This window comes from Cibotium barometz, chromosome 7, assembly GCF_041138505.1.
Source record: "Cibotium barometz isolate CiBa-2024 chromosome 7, ASM4113850v1, whole genome shotgun sequence".
NCBI lineage: Eukaryota > Viridiplantae > Streptophyta > Polypodiopsida > Cyatheales > Cibotiaceae > Cibotium > Cibotium barometz.
Genome location: NC_141052.1, coordinates 21,931,934 through 21,945,268, shown reverse-complemented (window position 1 = coordinate 21,945,268; position 13,335 = coordinate 21,931,934).

The window sequence follows — 13,335 nt, the reverse complement described above, 5'->3', positions numbered from 1 at the left end:
GCATCCTATCACTTCATGGGGAGAATGGAACCAGTGCCGTTCTCCCTTACTTTCAAGGAATGGCGGTGGTGCCATTTTAAAGACCTTCCATCACCTTGATGTCATTTTAAATGGTAGAATGACACCACTACCATTCTCCTTACATTCAAGGAATGATAGTGGTTCCATTCTCAATGCCTCACATCCCATCATCTTAAAGGGTAGAATGGCACCACTGCCATTCTCGCTTACTTTCACGGAAGAATGGAAATGGATTTCATTCTCAAGTACTCCTATCACCTTGAAAGGGATAATGGCATGACTTCCATTCTCCGTTACATTCTACAAAGAATGGAAGTGGTGCCGTTCTCCCTTACATTCTACAAAGAATGGAAGTGGTGCCATTCTCAAGGCCTCCTATCACTTCATGGGGAGAATGGCACTAGTGACATTCTCCCTTATATTCAAGTAATGGCACTCATGCCATTCTTAAGGCCTCACATCCCATCATCTTGAGGGGTATAATGACACCAGTACCATTCCCCCTACTTTGAGGGAAGAATGGCAGTGGCTTCGATTCTCAAGTCCTGCCAACCATCACCTTGAAGGGGAAAATGGCACAATTTCAATTCTCCCTTACATTCAAGGAAGAATGGTAGTGGTGCTATTGTCCCTTATATTATACAAAGAATTGCAGTGGTGCCATTCTCAAGCCTGCCTACAATCACTTCTTGAGGAGACTGACATAAGTGCCATTCTCCCTTACATTAAAGGAATGGAAGTGGTGCCATTCTCAAGGCCTCACATCCCATCATCTTGAGGGGTAGAATGGCACCACTACCATTCCCCCTTACTTTCAGGGAGAAGAATGGCAGTGGGGCCATTCGCAAGTCCTCCCATCACCTTGAAGGGGAGAATGGCATGACATGCCATTCTCCCTTACATTGAAGGAATGGAAGTGGTGCCATTCTCCCTTACATTCAAGGAATGGTAGTGGTGCCATTCTCAAGGCCTCACATCCCATCATCTTGAGGGGTAGAATGACACGAGTACCATTCCTCGTTACTTTTAGGAAAGAATGGCATTGGCTTCCGTTCTCAAATCCTCCCCTCTCCTTGAAGGAGAGAATTGCAGAACTACCGTTCTCCCTAACATTCAAGGACTAACATTCAAGGAAGACTGGTAGTGGTGCCATTATCCCTTACATTCTACGAATAATGGCATTGGTGCCATTCTCAAGGACTCCTATTACTTCATGGGGATAATTGCACCAATGCCATTCTCCCCTACATTCAAGAAATGACAGTGCTGCCATTCTCAAGGCCTCACATCGCATCATCTCAAGGGGTAGAATGGCACCATTGTCATTCCCCCTTACTTTCACGGAAGAATGGCAGTGGCTGCCATTCACAAGCCCTCCCATCACCTTGAAGGGGAGAATGGCATGACATGCCATTCTCCCTTACATTAAAGGAATGGCAGTGGTGCCATTCTCCCTTACATTCAATGGTAGTGGTGCCATTCTCAAGGCCTTTCATCACCTTGATGTCATCTTAAATAATAAATGGCACCCACTGCCATTCTCCGTACATTCAAGGAATGTTAGTGGTGCCATTCTCAAGGCCTCACACCCCATCAACTTAAGGGGTAGAATGGCACCCATGACCATTCCCCCTTACTTTCATGGAAGAATGGCAATGGCTTCCATTCTCAAGTACTCCCAACACCTTGAAGGGGAGAATGGCACGAAATTCCATTCTCCCTTACATTCAAGTATGATTGCCAGTAGTCCCATTCTCCCTTACCTTCTAGGAATAATAGAAGTGGTGCCATTCACAAGGCCTCCTATCACTTCATGGGGAGAATGGCACCCCCACTGCCATTCTCCCTTACATTCAAGGAATGGCAGTGGTGCCATTCTGAAGGCCTTCCATCACCTGGATGTCATCTTAAATGGTATAATGGAACCACTGCCATTCTCCTTACATTCAAGCAATGGCACTGGTGCCATTCTCAAGGCCTCACATCATATGAGATTGAGGGGTAGAATGGCACCATTGCCACTCCCTCTTCTAGGGAAGAATGGGAGTGGCTTCCATTCTCAAGTCCTCCCATCACCTTGAAGGGGAGAATGGCACGACTTCCATTCTCCCTTACATTCAAGGAAGAATGGCAGTGGTGCCATTCTCCCTTACATTCTAGGATAAATGGTAGTTGTCCATTCTCAAGGAGGCCTCTCACTTCATGGGGAGAATGGCACCATGGCCAATCTCCCCTTACATTCAAGGAATGGCACTGGTGTGTCATTCTCAAGGCCTCACATCCCATCATCTTTTGAGGGGTAGAATGACACAAGTACCATTCCCCCTTACTTTCACAAAAAAATGGTAGGGGCCATTCTCAAGTCCTACCATCACCTTGAAGGGGAGAATTGCACAACTGCCATTCTCCCTTACATTCAAGTAAGACTGGCAGTGGTGCCATTCTCCCTTACAGTCTATGAAGAATGGCAGCGGTGGCATTCTCAAGGCCTCCTATCACTTCATGGAGACAAGGGCACCAGTTCCATTCTCCCTTACATTCAAGGAATGGCAGTGGTGCCATTCTCAAGGCATCGCATCCCATCATCTTGAGGGGTAGAATGGCACCATTGCCATTCCCCCTTACTTTCAGGGAAGAATGGCAGTAGCTATCATTCACAAGCCCTCCCATCACCTTGAAGGGGAGAATGGTACGACATGCCATTCTCCCTTACATTAGTGGTGCCATTCTCCCTTACATTTAAGGAATGGTAGTGGTGCCATTCTTCTCAAGCATTTCCATCACCTTGATGTAAGATTCCTCCCCAGCCTAAATAATGAATAAGCCTTTACTTCAATCCCTTGTAATCATATCATGTTTTTGAATACAAGAAAATATTATTTTTCCTTGTTTTTGCCTAGTGAGATTAAAATTTCTAGAGAGGTGGTAATTCAATATTGAGATATTTTTTGATATATAAATTCTACAAAAATCAAAAATATGTTTTCCTGAAAGAGAAAATCAAAATAATTTTTCCAAGGTGCAATTGGAATTAATTAAAAATGATTTAAAAGACCTTAGCCTAAGGGTCAAGATTTTTTTGAAAATTTTAGATTATGGTCCAATTAAGGTTCCTATGGACCAATAAGATTAATCCAAGTGTTGGGATGAGATAAATCCATTGAATAAAAGAAAATACCCAAAAATGAGTAAATGCCACATAAGATGAAAAGTTGACTGAGTACAAGATTTATTAGTTAAAATTTTTGAAATATTACTAAAAAATGAGATATTATGGAGTAATCATACCAATTTGACACCTTGGTAAGAAAATGGGAGCCTTTAAGGAGGTTCCTATTTCACACATGTGAAGGAGTTTTAAACTAAAAAATATTAAGATATTTTTATCTCTTCTCTCTCCTAGATCAAACCAAATAAAAAAGGGAGCCAAACTGGTCCAGATCTTGTTCAAATTCAGTCAAACTGAAACTGGAAAATTCTAGAACTTAGTTGGACTCAGTTAGTGGACTCCCTCACCTATAAATAGACCCTAATTCTTTTGTATTCTCATCTATGAACTAGACCATGCCAGTATTACTCTAAAATAAGCATATTTTCTATTATCCTCTAAAAATTCTCTACAATTTGGAGAGATTGGAGCTTCTCTCTCTCTTCAACCTTCTTTGGAGCCTTCCTCAACATACCAACCAATTGATTGGTTGGGGGCCTCTCCTAAGACTAAAGAATCAAGCAAAACAAGAGGTAAGGTGTGACTTTATGATTTTTCTTAATCTTCTAAATATTTTTTACTTCTCAACCCCTCTCAAGCTTGAGAAGTATTCAATGGAATGGTTCTTCAATGAAAATGAAGCTCTCTAATGAATTTTAATGATTAATCACATAAAGTTTATATTTATGCTTAAATTAAAATATTTTTTAAGCATATCTCTCTCCCCCCCAAAGAATGGTCATTCCTATGACTAATTCTATATTCAAATGATGCTTCTCATGGAGTAATTCTTAATTCTAAAAGGAAACTCTATGCTAGTCAAATTAGAGGCCAAAGAAGTGTCTTTTTAATGCTTTTATGTTACTTAATTTATGATAAAATTAGATATTAAATCCATAAATTGGATATTGATCCAAATGATAGTATGGTTTTCAAATTTATTTAAAATTATTAGTAATAGTAGTAGAGCTATGGCAAAATTTCTAAAAAATTAACACATAAATCATTTTCATGCATAATTTGAAAAGAGGACTTCCTACCATATTCTAGGATTAGTCATCCTAGGTTAATTGAATAACTCTCATCATAACCATGGAAAATTTGATTTTTAATTTTTATGCATAAATAGTTAATTAGAAAAAAAGAGGAATTTCTAGTAATTTTATTTTTATGATTAAAGAAAAATTCCCATGACAATGGAAATCCATGTATTCCAATGGAGAAAGAGAAAAATTTGGAATACTAAAAAAATGGATATTTTATTTAAAATTAAAGAAGAAATTTAGTTAAATTTATTTTTATACATAAATAAATTTAAATGATAAAAAAGAATTTTCCACCATATTTGGAATTCAATCATTTAAATGAGAAAAATAGAATTTCTAGTTTAATGAAATTAATGGATATTTTTATTTAATTTTTAAGATAATTTAGTTAAATTTATTTTTATGCATGAAAAAATTTAAATGATAAAAGAAGAATTTCCACCATAATTGGAATTCAATCATTTTAATAGAAAAAGTGGAATTTTTGTCATATTTCGATTAATGGATATTTTTATTCAATTTTAAGAGAAATTTTAGTTAAATTTATTTTTATGTATAGGAAAAATTTAAATGATAAAAGAGGAATTCCCAACATATTTGGAATTCAATAATTTAAATGAAAAAAGAGAATTCTTGGTATAATTGGAATATTGAATGTTTTTATTCAATTTAAAGATGAATTTTAGGTAGATTTAATTTATGGTAAAAGAAGAATTCCCATGATAAATGGGTTGCACTCATTAGATGAGAAAAAGAGGGATTTCAAGCTTATTCAAAAAAATAGATATTGGTATTTAGTTAAAAGAAGAATTTTTATGATATTTAAGAAGAGAAGAATTTGAATTAATTTTTAGTGTCAAAAGATGAATTTCTACCATAATTCTACCTAGGGAATTAAAGTCAAGAAATTAAGTGGCAGAAAGAATATCTTTAGATATTTTAATTGGTTAAAATCACTAAATTGGTATTTACCCAAAACTAGATGTTTATCTGAAGGGAATCCTTATTATAACTAAACTGAATGAATTCGGTAGGGATGGACAGTAAACCTACTTGTCCATCTCTCGATCTGAATCAAGCAAAAACTTTGTGACCAATTCAAGTTCCTAAATACAAAGAATAGACTACCCTTAAACTAAACTAGTTTTCCTTTGACCGAACTCACCATGAATCTAGTTGGACAATCAGTCATATGATAGATTACCCTGATGAGAGATCAAGGATCCTCATTATGAAACTAGGAATTATGGAAAAAGGGGTTTTGTAGAACTAATCTCAAACTAGGAATTTCATTTGCATTGGAACCTCTGTTTTTCATTTAAAGGACTTTCTCATGCCAGAATGCTGGAGGAAGCATTTTGCATGTGTTTTACTTAGAGGAGGCCCATTGCAACAGTTGGCGGGGAGTCATCAAGGGACGTCGCTCACGACGGCAAAGCCTGTCGAGGTCTTGACTAGCTTGGGTACATTAAAATGGTGCGCTTCCGGGTGTACGATGGGCAAGGTCCGATGAAGCGGTCCCTGAGTGAAGTGCTAGGACACCTAAGGAGGATCCTAGAGGGTTCTGACCAAGTGTGCACGGACTCGCGGTTGCTAGGACACCCATGCGTGCATCAAGGAAGATTCGGATGGACTAAAAGGAAAGATTTTTGTGAATCAAAATTTGATACTAGTCGTTGGTTGGCCCAGCTGGCCTTCAAAACGGAGAGTCCAGGGGACACATTTTATAATACAAAGGACTCAGAATTTTGGAGGATGATGATCAGTAATATTATGATTTCTATTGAAGGATTGTTTTAAAGCCAGCCGAATCTGTTATAAATGGCAATTTAATATTAGGTGTGTACGTGGTATGCCTACCTTTATTTTTGCATGAACTACCGGCTAGGGGACCTGGGAACTCTTTTCCTCGGTACCCGGGCAAAACACAATCAAATCTTTATAAAGGAATCCCACCAATATAGTGGTCGGCAGGTGGTGGGCTAGCCCATGGGCCGGTTATGCTGATTGGAGGAACCGCCTAGGCTAGTCTCTCATCTGGCCATCCGCGGGCGAGGTCCCGAGTGTGGATCCCCACCTCGCATGGGAGGTCGACGCTGCTTTCGCCGCCGTCGTAGAGGGGGATCTCTCAGCTAGTATCAAAGCTTTGTTGAAAGCATTAGGGGATGGTTGAGGTCTATAGGGGCCCTTTAAGCTGCCATATTATGATTTTAATGATTTTTTGTTAAAATGTTAAGTTTGTTTGACTTTAGATACCTTCTTATTCTTCAAATGGCTAGAAGTTTGAATTTCAAAGTTTCTCGCCAAAATTGAATTTAAAATTGAGTAGGCAAAACCATATCATGTGACATATCTATGGAAAGAGCTCAGTGAGCAGATTCTGGATCTCTAGTCTTCGACAAATTTTGAGCTCATATGTAGAAGTTATGGATGTCCGAAATTTCAAAAACTCCCCCCCCCCCCACTTTTTGGGAATGAAAAGTACAAAAAGGAATCTCATAGGAAGTGAATGGGGTCTTCTTGGGCCCTTTAATTTGCCCAAGCCTAATCAAGGTGATTAAGGAATAGCCAAATGGGGGGTTGCCATGTGGACTGAAATGTTGGGTTTGTAAGAGAGGTGTAAGAGTGGTCAAAGGGTGCACTTTTTCTCCCAAAAAGGGGGGAGGTAATTTTACAATTTTCGGACCTCCATAACTTCTACATACAAGCTCCAATTTGAGCGGAGATTATAGATCCGTGATCTATGCATCAAGAGCTTTCCATAGATATGTTACATGATATGGTTTTGTCCGCTAGATTTTAAATTCCATTTTTCCCCCAAAATTCAAACTCGAATAAAGTAGCCGTTTTGAAGCTTCTAATTAGAAAACGTTTCTTCTTAAGAAAAGGTTTGACTCCTTAAACTGCCAAATAAAAGGGCCCAAGAAGCCTTCCATTGAGGTCCTAATGTCTAGAGAATATTTTGACCACCTTTAATCACCCAACATTTTTGTATACATGGCATCACATGATTGGCCCTTTTCCTTAATAACATTTTAATCACATGGCATCTTAAAGGGCCCCTATAGACCTCAACCTTCCCCTAATGCTAGTATCAGAGCTTTGTTGAAAGCTACTAAGGAGAAATGAACTCTTATCAGAAAATTGTAATAAAAACTCAGAAAGAGCATTTACATATTGTATTTTCATTCCTTAAGCTTCACTAATGAAGATTTTTAATCAAAGAAATCGATTTTATAGATGGAAGTTCCACACTTATCTGGTGTTCCCGACCTTACCCAGTCACAAGACATGACTGTGTTCACCTTCGAGCCTCTCATCTCTTGCCCTACAACTCAAACAAGCCGAGCAAGACGACTGGGAGGCCATTTTGAGGATCTGTATTTCCCAGACCCAGCACAGAGATGGCAGCACAAGTGGTTTGCAGGGCAGTATATCCATGCCTCTTGTGACCAGCGTCGTGCGATGCTAAGGCAAAATCTCTCATTAACCATGATTTTGATAAAGCTGAAAGTGATACATGGTGTTATTTTATATCACTCAACGCCTCAAAATTTCAGACTTTCATGCCAAATCTATAGACTCCTTTGTTACTTTACTCCTAAGGAGAAGATAGTAGCTCCCTTGGCAGTAAGGGAACAATTATATCCGAGCATGTCTATAGCTCAGTACCGTCGTCTTATGCGTCTCCCAAGGAGATTTTGACTTTTGGAGCCGAGCTTCTCTATGTACATATTGCAACTTATCTATAAATAAAGAAATATTTTGTTAAAAAATTCCCTGTTGTATAAGTGAGTGTTTATGGACAAACTCATAAAGCAAAATCTATTATCGGACATATGTCATAAATCTCCAATAAGATCATTTATCTTGTTTAAGAAATTGTTTTCCGAGTCTCTTAAGTCTTAGGATCTCGCACGTGGACGATATCAAAATAAAAATTTACTAATATATCATTTTTGGCAGAATCATGAGGCAAGGAAATCGTGGCCGTCAAAAGAGGAAGAGCTTGACCCTGACATTCGCAAGGCTCTTCACAAAACTCAGCCCACGACCCTTCAAAGGTGAAGGGGAGAACTTGGGCGAGGCTGTGGAGAAATGGGTGGAAGCTATGGAAGAATATTTTGATGTCACAGCTACAATGAGCGGAGCAAAATCGCTCTTGCCAGGCTGAAAAGCCTATTTGAGGAAGAGATTTTGTCCCCGTGGGTTTTTAGAAACCAAAATGAATGAATTCCTAGAGCTAAATTAGGGGAGAAAAACCATCGAAGAATATCACTAGGCATTTGCCCTTCTACTCAAGTATTCACCACCTCTAGATGAAGAGCAACTCATGGCCAGGTTCATTCGGGGAATGAACAAACCCTTAGACACACTGGTCCAAGAATGCCAAGCCACTATCCATGGCAGAAGCTATAAGAATGGCGAAGGACTTTGCCAAAGCTTTCATCGTGAAAGTCCCGCGCCAAAGCCAGCTCCCTCCTCCTTCAAAAGATTTCAGACACCGAGAAGTTCTTCCACCTTTCTGCCTCCAAAGAGACACCAAGGTCCTAACAAGAATGTGGAGACGGGAAGCTTCAAGAAAGAAGGAAGACCTTTCTTTCCCTCGAATTACTTTCTCAGGAACTCCGGCTCTCTCAAGAATGCAAAGGAAAGAGCTTTGAAGCGAGAAACAGATGCTTCGGATGTCAAGGGTTTCGGCACGAGCTCAAGGATTTCCCATCTCCTTCTATGGGCCAAGGACCCAGAATTCAAAGACAGACTCCTTGGTATGAGTTGATGAATCAAGGTCCCCCGTGTGCCAGAATCTAGAAGAGTGCAAGCTCAACCTCCAGTCTTCATGCAAAGTAGTCTCCAAACTCCCTCCCAGAATTGGAATAACCAAAGAGAGAGAGTTCCACCTCAGACTGTAGCCACAACTATCACTATAGCTAATGAAGTGGAGGAAAAAAAAGGACAAATCTATGCAGCAATAGAGCATCAGGGGAATAACCGTCAATTCTCAGTCCTCCAGACTCCAGCAGAGTACGAAGGTAAGCAATTCAAGATTTGATTTATTCACGCAGTACTCATTCTTTTATTTCCCCAGGATGTCTGCGTAAATTAGTCCTAAATCAAAAATCAGGGAAACCTATGCAAGTGGAATTGGCCAGTGGAAAGATTCTTTTCACACACCTTCAGACTGACCTTATTCAGTTTAGCCTAGATGGAAACGTAACAAAGTGCCAGTTCAGAGTCCTACCCTTGGGAATCTATGATGGAATCCTTGGAATGGATTGGCTCCAAAAGAATCAGGCTGACATTCATTGTCACAAAGGAACCATCTCTTTCTTTGACCTTTATGGGAATAAAGTTCAAGGAATTGGAATTTTCGGATCCCCAGTGCTGCAATTAATCAAGGCTTCCAAATTATTAAAAGGGCTCAGAAAGAGACAAGCTATTTATGTCATTATGATGAATATAGTAGACAGAAAATGCAATGCTAAAGAACCAGAGTGGTTAAGTGAGTATGAAGATGTGTTTCTTGAAGAGCTCACTGAGATGCCTCCGTCTTGTGAAGTAGATCATGAGATCGAGTTAACCCCCGGAGCTCAACCCCAGTGGCTCAGCGTGCATACAAAATGCCAATCTTTGAAGCCATAGAACTCAAGGAGAAGTTAAGACAACTGTTAGAGCAAGGATTTGTCAGGCCCGCTGTCTCACCTTGGGGTGCGCTCATTCTCTTTTAAAAGAAGAAAGATGGAATGTTTTAAGACTCTGTATTGACTACAGAGGACTGAGTCAATTAACAATTAAGAATAAGTATCCTATTCCCAAGATTGATGAACTTTTAGATCGGTTAAATGGGACCCAAATGTTCACAAAGGTAGATCTTAAATCCGGGTACTACCAGATCAGAAGAATCAAGGAGCAGGACATCCCAAAGATAGCATTCAATACTCGTTATGGGCATTATGAGTTCACACTCATGCCATTTGGATTGACTAATGTCCCAGTGACATTTAATCGTCTTATGCAGGATATTCTCAGAGATTACTTGGATGATTTTGTTCTTGTCTTCTTTGATGATATCTTGGTTTACTCAAAGAATGCTGCACATCATGTGTGCAAGGTCCTGGAAATCCTAAGAAAACACCAACTCTTTGCAAAAAAGAGCAAGTGTTCTTTCTGTGTTGTGACCAAGTGGAATACTTGGGATTCATAGTATCAAAGCATGGGATTTCTCGTGACCCCGCAAGTGTTCTTTCTCTATTGTGACCAAGTGGAATACTTGGGATTCATAGTATCAAAGGATGGGATTTCTCCTGACCCTGCAAAGATCCAAGTAGTCGTAGAATGGCCAAAACCCAAGACAGTAAAGGAGGTCTGAGGATTCCTAGGATTAATCGGATGGTATAGGATCTTTATACCTAGGTTTGCTCAGAAAGCATCCCCTTTAACTAACCTTCTCAAGAAGAGTACACTTTTTGAGTGGACTACAATGTGTCAGAGTGCCTTTGTTGACAAGCTGAAGACAGCCTTAGTAACCAACCCTGTCCTAAAGTTGCCAGATTTTACCAAACCCTTTGAGGTAGTTACTGATGCCAATGGGTTTTCCTTAGGCAGTGCTCTTATGCAGGAAGGTCATGCAATGGCCTATGAATCCAGAAAACGCAAAACACATGAGAGAAATTATGTCGTCCATGACTTGGAGTTACTCTAAGAAGTTTATGCTCTGAAGTTGTGGAGACAATATCTTTTGGGACAAAGGTTCACCTTGACAGATCATCAAAGTCTAAAGTGGATCTTCACCCAAAGGGATCTAAACATGCATTAAAGGAGATGGATGCAGACCCTGCAGGAATTTGAGTTTGAAATTAAGTATCGATTGGGGAAAGAAAATGTGGTTGCGGATGCACTCAGCAGAAAAGCCTCCTTGCTTGCAATTAGAGTGGTGTCAAATCCATTGATCATTGAAGCAAAGGAGAAAATCATGCAGGACAAATTCTTTGCCCCTATTGCTACCCTTCTAATAGAGGAAAGCAAGACTTCTCAAGAAAAGAGTCAAGTTCTTGGGTACAAATTGGATGAAGGATGCATGTATTATAATAATCGGCTATGTATCCCCAATGATGAGGAAATAAAGGGAAGAATTATGAGAGAAGTCCATGATAGCTTGATATCTGGACATCCAGGGTTTATAAAAACCTATATGTCTGTGAAGAAAAGCTTCTTCTAGCCAGGACTCAAAAAGGATGTACTTGATCATGTGCAGAAATTCTTAATGTGTTAGAGAGTCAAGGCAAAAAGAGTCAAGATGCCAGGGAAACTGCAGCCTCTAGACATTCCAGAGATGAAGTGGGAATGTATCAGTATGGACTTTGTCACTGGATTACCTTTAGTGCAATCAGGTTACAACTCCATTTTTGTGGTAGTTGACACTTACCCAGGAGGATAGTAAGTGACAGAGATCCCAAATTCACATCGAAATTCTGGACTGCATTCTTCGAAGTAGTAGGAGCTTTCTTAGATCTCAGCACAGCCTATGAGATGGCTAGACTGAAGGAATGAATCAAGTAATAGAAGATATCATTCGGTCATGCTGCGGCGGCGGCACCAGGGTAGGGAACCCAAGAAGTGGTTAAGCCATTTGCATCTGGTCAAATTTGCTTACAATGCTTATTATCATCGGAGCATTGGGATGAGTCATTTGAAAGCTTTGTATGAACAAGATTGCCTTACACCGTTCACTTGGTCTCACCCATTGAAAGTCAATATTAGATAAAGTGGGAAAAATCCCATTCCCATGAAAAAAGTGGGGGTATGGTAAACTCATCCAAAAGTTTGTCAAAACATATTCATGTGACATATCATTGGAAAGAGCTTGAAAAGTAGAATCTAGATCTACTTTGTCCGATAAATTTGGAGTTTGCATGTTCAAGTTATGGCCAAAATAAATTTTTTAAATACATTCCCATTTTGAGGGATTTTTTCCATTTTTATCTAATATTGACTTGATCAGAGTTGAAATGTCCAGAGACAAATGCTTGATGACATGGACCTGCAAATGCAATCAATCCGTAAAGATATAAAGGCAGCCCAAGATAGGCAAAAGCATAATGCAGATAAAAAGAGATCTCAGAGAGAGAGTTTGAAGAATTAGATATGGTCTTCATTCGAGTACAACCAAAAAGAAGTTCCTTATCCTTAGGGAAGTACAATAAGCTCTCTCCTAGATACTATGGGCCATATGTTGTTATAAAAGAAAGTGGACGATCTAGCCTATAAACGTCTTCTGCCTCCCCATCTCAAGATACATGATGTATTCCATGTCAGTTTGCTTAAGAAACATGTACCTAGCCCGAGTCACGTGCTTGATTGATGAAAAATTGATCTCTCCGGACTCAAGGCCAGATGGTACTCCAACCTGAGGAAATCCTTGATGTTCGGGAGAAGATTCTCAGGAGCAGAGTCCTCAGAGAATTTTTAGTAAAGTGGAAGTTCTTCTCTCTAGAAGATGCACCGGGGAGAAAGAAGAAGAGTTGGCGAAAGATTACCTCGACTTTGCGAGATGAGGACATCTCATGCTTTTCAAGTGGGAGAGGATGTAAGATTCCTCCTCAGCCTGAATAATGAATAAGCCTTTACTTCAATTCCCTGTAATCATTCCCTGTTTCTTAATACAAGAAAATATTATTTTTCCTTGTTTTTGCCTAGTGAGATGAAAATTTCTAGAGAGTGCTAACTCAATGTTGAGATATTTTTGGATATATAAATTCTACAAATATCAAAAATATGTTTTCCTGAAACAAAAAATCAAAATAAATTTTCTAAGGTTAAATTGGAATTAATTAAAAATGATTTAAAAGACCTTAGGCTAAGGGTCAAGATTTGTTAAAAATTTTGGATTATGGTCCAATTAAGATTCCTATGGACCAATAAGATTTATCCAAGTGTTGGGCACATAAGATGAAGAGTTGACTGAGTACAAGATTTATTAGTTAAAAATTATGAAATATTACTAAAAGAATGAGATATTTTGGAGTAATCATACCATTTTTATAGCTTGGTGAGGAAAGG